Below are 7,909 nucleotides of genomic sequence, written 5' to 3' on the forward strand. Positions count from 1 at the left end.
AAACAAAAAAATATACCTAGTTCTTGTGAGCTCGATTGAGAGAACGGAGAAAGACCAAAGTAGGAGGAGTGACGGCGGCAACAGAAGGAAGGAACGACGGCAGCACGGCAGCAACAAAGCGACGGCGGCGCGAGCAAGAGGAGCGACAGTGGCGCAAACGTGAGGAGCGACAGTGGCACAGCAGCAACAGAGCGCGAGCAAGAGGAGCAATGGCAGTGTAACCGTGACAGAGCGATGATGGCAGCGGAGAATGACGGTTGAAAATGGTGTGAATTTGGGGTAGAACGAGGGAGAATTGTGTTTCTGGTGATTGGGGAATTTGTGGATGAAATGAGGAATTTGGGCGAATTGTGTTTCTAAACTTTGGACGCGGGAAGTGGATGCGCGTATATGTGTTTTTAGTGATAAAAATCGACGGCGTATTTGTCGATTTCAATTTAAAAAGAGCAACACCCTAAGCGTCTTATTTTATACATTATATCTATACCGTTTATTTTATTTTAGAAAACAATCTAGACCGTTCAAATTTATCGACAGTAGTCGTTGTCGATATTTTAAATAATAAAATAGACGCCATGTTCGTCGATTTTAAAATAAAAGTATTTTTCATCCATGGTTCGTCGACAATGTAATGATAATAGGGCAGAGATTAATGTATCATAAAAATATCGACGACCTGGCTGTTATTTTAATATTTTATTTTTAATTTTTTTTAACAATATCGACAGGAAGCTGTCAAAAAATATCGACAATAACTTTTGATTTTTCTTGTAGTGGTGTTAACATACAAAGTCGAATTTCAAAGAGGGTGAGTAATGTTTCTATATAGGAATCTGGTCATCGTATTTGGTAGATTAATACAGTTTCAAGCAATGGCCATCATTAGCGATGCAAGTATGCAGTAGATGTTTCATATTTATCAACACACTCAATTTCAAGTGTCAATGATAGAGTTGTACGTTGAGTTTGAACATATGGTTGTGGATGCGGTTGACCACAAGTTAGATATAGATGATGTCAGGTACATAGCCTGGAAAGAAGATAACGTTGATAATGAAGTGGAATTCAAAGCCAACTACTAAGTCGGTGACAAAAATGAGGTTGGGGACGAGGCAGACAATCTGGTCATGCAAAATGCAGTAAGTACACTTGTCAACTAGTATTCCTTCAGTGTTCCATCTTTTATGCGAGCTCTGACTCTCAAAATTATGTATGCACTGGAATTTTCTTAGTATACAAATATGGGTATGTTTATTCAATATAGTTATCATTTGTTTATTTACACATGATTGATTAACGATAGTTTGGATTTAATTCGTGAAGACAATACAATGGGAGAAGACGTTGAGTTTAGTATCGGAATAGAATTTAGTATAAGAGAGTTAGTAATCTCTGCAATCAAGACTTATACTATCTCTAAAGGAGTCAATTACATGGTGTATGAGTCCAAGCCTATGACGTTCTATGCAAAATGCAAGAGGTACGACAGAGGTTGTGATTGGCTTATCCAAGCTAACTTGATTTGAAAGAAAGATTGGTGAAAGATTCGGAGTTACAATGGCAGACACATGTAAAACTCAGATAAATAATGAGTAATTAATTAAAAAATCAAAAGCGAGCAAAAAGGGTTGAAAATTTAACTTAGAAAATAAATTTGAGCACAAAAATATAATTAATTGCAAAAAAATATGTACCAACATTGAAATTAACTATATCGGCTTAAGTTTGTTCGATATTGCATGTGAAAAAAGTAAAACTATAAAAATAACAAGAAAAATATTTAGAATAAAAATCCGAATACTTATCTTAAAGATTTTGGCTTCAGGTAGGGCCAATGGGCTAAAATTACAACGGGTCCTCATTAACGCCCAACCCCATGACACTTAACCCCTCCTCACTTAGCAAATTTCATTACTTTTCACTCTTGACAGAGAGAGAGCACAAAGAGGAGAAAAGAGTGAAGAAACCATGGCCTAATTCACTATTCACTCATACATAATCTACATATCTCACAAACCGTTGCTCTGATTGAAGACCCGTTCATGGCTACGTGACCATCTTGTTGTCCTTTTCGATTCTACACCACTTTTGTAGTGGTATTTGCAAGAACTCTAAACCATTTTTGTTTTTTTCCCTCAAATTTGCATTTTGGTGGTTGGGGTGTTGAAACATTGTGATTTTGTTGTTTAGTGGAAGCTTAATCTCGAGTTCTAACGGGATTTTGATCCAAGGTTATGTGGTACAAGGTAAGAAAACTCTTTCTTTTTTTTTTTATTTTCCCTAATTATATGTGAAAAACCTAGCTTGAAAATGTGTGGTATTGCTATAATTAGATTTGGGTAGAGTTGCTCGGTGATTTTGGTGCGAGTTGGATGCTTGGGTTGATTTTAGATCACCTGGTGGAGGCTTGGAGGATCGATTGAGGCTCGGGTTTGATCGGAGAAGAAAATCCAAGTTGTTTGAAACTGTAGTCAACGAATGTATGAGTTTTAGTTTCAGGTAGACACTATGTAACGTTATGTGAAAATATAGGTTAAATGCCCCTAGGATATTGTTGAACATTGGGTGTTGTTGGTTGTCATTGGCTTAGAGTAAATGTTTGTGTTGGAAAAATTGTTAATTGAATGAATTATATGTTGGTATGTTTTGATGTGGGTGATAAATGTATGAGATTGATTGATTAATGATTATTGAATGTTAATTGGGCTGGAGGCCAGGATTGAATGCATTCCGATAAGTTTGACGAGAATTGTTGAGTGAAATTGTGGTTGATTGTTTATGAATAATGTAGTATGATTGTGTGGTTTGAATTGCCATTAGTGGTTGATATGAAAATTGGGCCGAAGGCCGTGATTAGGTAAATTTTCCCTTGATAAGTGTGATGAAATTGAGTTGAGCCATATAAATTGTGATATTGTGGCCGGAGGCCTTAAATTGAATGAATTTTGTGTTTGGTATGTTTGATGTTGGGTGATGATCAGGGACGGACCTAGGTTTGGGAGAGAGGGGGCACTTGCCCCCACTGAGTGATGAAAAATTAATAGTAATTATATATAAATAAATATATTTGATCTTATTATTTATTATTTTTGTTCCTATATTAAATTATAAATTATTTTTTTTTTGAGAATTATGTTAAAAAAATATTGTTAAATTTAATATGCAATTATATATATCGCATTAAATTTAATTTAGTATCAAAACTAAAAATAAAATAAAAAATAGTTTGCAGGATTACACTGACTTATGCAGAGTCTGCAGAATTTGAGATAGAGACAGGTCCTATGTGTACGCATGAGTTGAATTTTCTGCATGAACCGAGTCAGGTTTCACGCGTACGCACGAGGCGTGCATGCGCACCAGTGTGCAGGATTTTAAGAAATGTTGATTTTCAATTGTTTAGCCTTCCCAGTCTATTTATAACCCTCTCTAATCTCCATATGGAGTTGAATAACTAATTAATAAGCATTGAATACAGTAGGGAGGAATATAATGGATTAATTTGAATTGCTCCCAGATAAATCTTTGGTTAATTGGATGAAAATGTTGTGGAGATGGTGGTTCATCCCGCCCATGGTGAGGACGGTGGTATTATCCCGCTCAAGAGATAACAAAATTGATGAATTGAAAGCGAAATTGGGGTTAATGAATCTAATAACTTAAGAAATTGATTAAAGTCAATGATTATGATTGATTGTAGTCTGAATGACTATTTTGGCAAGGATGGTGGTCTTATCTCACTTGCGTATTTGAGATTAACAACAAATTGTTGATTGGCAAGGTCGGAAGTTTGTCCTGCTTGCGTGGCAAGGTCGTGGATTTTGTCTCCCTTGCATATTGATTTGGTATCTGCACCGGGCAAGGATAGTGGTTCCATCTCGCTTATTCGTGGTTATGGTGTGATGTGAGGACGGTGGTTTAATTCCATCTCGCTTATTCTCTCCGGTTGTACATATATATGTATGTGAATGGAGTTATGAGTTATGCTTTACGAGGTTGGTTAAAATTATAACTAGGATTGAACTGAATTAATTTGGGGCTTAGATAAAAAAAAAAGTGAGTATTTATATGAGGTTTAGGATGAAAATTATGATTGAAAAGTGTGGCAGGCACTATATCCTAAGAGTTTGGTAGAAACTATATCCTGGAGTAAATAGACAAATTGAAGATGAAGGATTCCCTCTCTTGTTGCTGTGGACAAGTTTGATGTTGAGAATCCCCTCTCTTGTTACATTGGGAGATTAGATAGAATGTTGAGGATTCTCTTTGGTTCAATTCCCAACTATGGTGAGGACAGTAATTTCATCACACTCACGGCTTGAGGATAATTATCCTTGTAATGAATATAAAAATAAGGAATTATGATTTCGATTCCGATTTCGATTTCGATTGTGATTATGATTGAAGAGTGTGCCGGGTACTATATCCCAAGAGTGTGCTAGGCACTATATCCCAAGAGTGTACTGGGCACTATATCTCTACTAGCACCATTCTCGCAGGTTGCAAGGTGAGAGAGCACTCTCCATTGTTTTGACATGATTTTTACCTCTAGGAGAAGGTGAGACAACACTCTCCGTTGAGATAATGGTACCATGACATATTTAAATTTCTCCTGGGAATGCACACCGAGAGACCGTTCGGTAGTTGCCAGTCGGATTTTGTGTCGAATTTGGTAGAATAACCGACATGTGAGCTCATGGCCAATAGAACAGGCATGCATCATATGCATCTACTTGCTGTTGTTTGGGTGTGCATATTATATTTGGTTTGTCTATCTGAATTTTATGTTAATTGTTAATTGTATTACGTGCTATACTTATTTCTTACTTGTGTCTAATTTGCATTGACTATTAATTGTGTTTGTTACTACTAAATTGAATACTGAATTACTGAAATGAAAAATTATGATATTGAGACCAATGATGACTTTGTGTTAGAAAGTATTGAGGCTAGAGACAATATATAAGGGCTGAGACTTAGCATATTAACCTTGTTGAAATTAGTAAAATCCTAGGTTTGAACCGTGTGAGTTTGGAGACTAGAATTGTCTAGCAGGTTCATGTTGTTGGATATAAGTGTGTATGTCCAACAAAATACTATCATGAATTATTATTATTATTATTATTCTTTTTTTATAAGAATAAACTTTTATAATTTATGATAGTGTCCTTAATTAAAATTAGAAATGAATAATTACGATAGGGATCGTAATAATGAGATATACGTTTTTTAGTACTTTTAATTTACATTGTTTTTAACCGTAGAATCACTAAAAATGGGACATTAGTGATTCGAATAGATTAATATATATAATAGTCTTCATTGGATGAAGATTAATAGATCTCATTTATTAAATTATATATATATATATATATATATATATATATATATATATATATATATATATATATATATATATATAAATGGTATATATAGAGATATAACCATTGAACTGACTCACTCTAAGAATTCCTAATGGTTATAATTACCGTATATTTGTCAATAGGATATTCTTATGATGAACATAATATTAGAATTTTCCTTTGACCTGCGACTATCATAGTAATTAACAATGTATTTTTTATACTTTGATTCCGGACACCTAATACCCTGCGGTGTTAGTTGAATGGACATTGGGCATGATTTAAATACTTGTAGAATTAATGATTAGTCAAAATGGAATCCATCAACTACGGTAATGAGTTTGAGCTCTACGATTATAATGAATGAAACAAATAATGCCTTGGCCAAGGGGTTTGAATGAATTAAGAAATAAATTTCTTAAGTCATTCATAATTCATTATAATAATGGTAACAAGTTAGAGTTTGACAATCATACCGTATTCTTGTATTTTTGACATAGTAAATTTAGTATGACTAATTTATTACCCGCTTAGTATTGAACCTATGGGTCACACACTACGAGTGTTCTAATCCTTGGTAAATAATCATTTAATTATTATTTTGATTAGATCAAATAAATAATTATATTAATTCAAATGTAATATTATTATATTCTTTGCTAGCACCATGAATATAATAATATGATAATTGAGAATATTAAATAATTATTTAATAATTAAATAATTATTTATTCTATGATGAGTTTTAATTATGGATAAGATCCTAACTGATTTTGTTTCAAATTAAGTTGTAATTTGATTCACAAATCAGTCACCAATCTCATACTATATATGTGTATATGATAAAAGAAAGAAAACACAAGTTTTCTCTTTTACCTCCACATACACAAATATTCCAATTCTTAGTGAAGAATTGCTGGTGCAAGGAGTTGTAAGAAATTTCTCAATTAAATCCATTGGTCAAGGAGTTGACAACAAGGATCAGTCTCGGTGTGGATACACATAGTACCTTCGTACTATTGAAGGAGAAAGTTTCACTAGGGTACTCAGGTATTGGCATCTAACCCATCTTATTTCAATAAAATTTTAAGCACAAAATAGATCAATAGGATTACTTTATTACTTCCGCTGCGTGTTATAAACACTTGTAATCCTACACATCTCTCTTTATATAATCTATATTTGGAACTATTATCCTACTAGGAACCTTCGAGTTCTCACCCGTTATGAAAATTTCTGTTTTTCAGATATAGGGCGTGATGCATCTCGTTGAGTGTGTAGAACTCTTTTAACGAAGCGAAGAAGACTTGTGTTTTGAGTTGTATTTTGTGGCTTAGCTTAGTATTTATTCTCTACTTTTGAAAATATTATTGTATATTCCTCCTAGAGATTTTATTTTAGAGAAGCAAGATCTTACTTTGTATACTTTTCTAGTTTTGTAATAATCTAACCGGCCTTTTTTTTCGCAGGTCGAAATTAGTATTTATTATATATATATTCCAAATCTTATATATATATTGTTTCCGTATACGACATTTTCTATCTTTGACGCTTCGAGTGTGGTGATGGTTATTGTTTTGCTTATCTTTTCTTCATAGCCTCCTAGTTATATTATTATCCTTCGAATACTATGTATGTATTTTTTATTTTAGGTATCGTAATACCTCACCAGTCACCACTTTTGATTTATGACTATAACATAAAGTTTTGTATAGTAAGGTGTTACAATACACATATAGTGTGTGGACATAAAATTATTTTATATTAGACTCAGACACAATTACAGATACTCTTGGGTTGTTGGTTAAAAATGACTCATTATTAAAGATAAAATTTATTATTGCAAAAATTCAATCCAAGTTTAACTGTATTATAAGTTACATAATATTTAGTTGATAAAACAAAAATCTAACTCAAAAATCTTCAATATTTACAAAGCTTCCTACCAAACTTGCCACTATAGTGCATGATAATGTGTGCCAAGTGCCAACTGCCAAGAGTTAAATTTGTAATTAATATGCATATACATTAAATTATAAAATTAAACATCAATGGAAAGAAGCCAAATTTGCATTTAATGTAGATAAAATTAATTGTAAAATTAAATATTAATCAAGATAAAAAAATCAATTTTGTATTAAATGATAATATGAATAGATAATTTAAAAAATAAATTTTACAAATATTTAGAACGCCAATAAATTTATTTACAAAAAAATAAAATTAATATTATATTTATAAATAAATTCTATTAACAAAATTATTTAAATTCTAAAAAATTATTTAAACTTTTCAAATACTTTTTATTTTAATTTAATCTAACTTCTAACTCTAATCCTACTCATCTCCAATTCCTAACCTTTCACCATCATCTCACCAACAACCATCACCACCTTTGCCCATCCCAGTTTACTTCACTTTGTTCTACATGGGTTACAAATACCAATGGATATCGGAAAGAATGCCAGAAAAAGATAGAACACTACAATCAAACATGCCCTTTAATTTGTGACACCCACTCAAAATAATATCCACATCATCGCTGT

The sequence above is a fragment of the Arachis ipaensis genome, chromosome B9 (genome assembly GCF_059453495.1).
Source record: "Arachis ipaensis isolate K30076 ecotype BB chromosome B9, ASM5945349v1, whole genome shotgun sequence".
Lineage (NCBI taxonomy): Eukaryota > Viridiplantae > Streptophyta > Magnoliopsida > Fabales > Fabaceae > Arachis > Arachis ipaensis.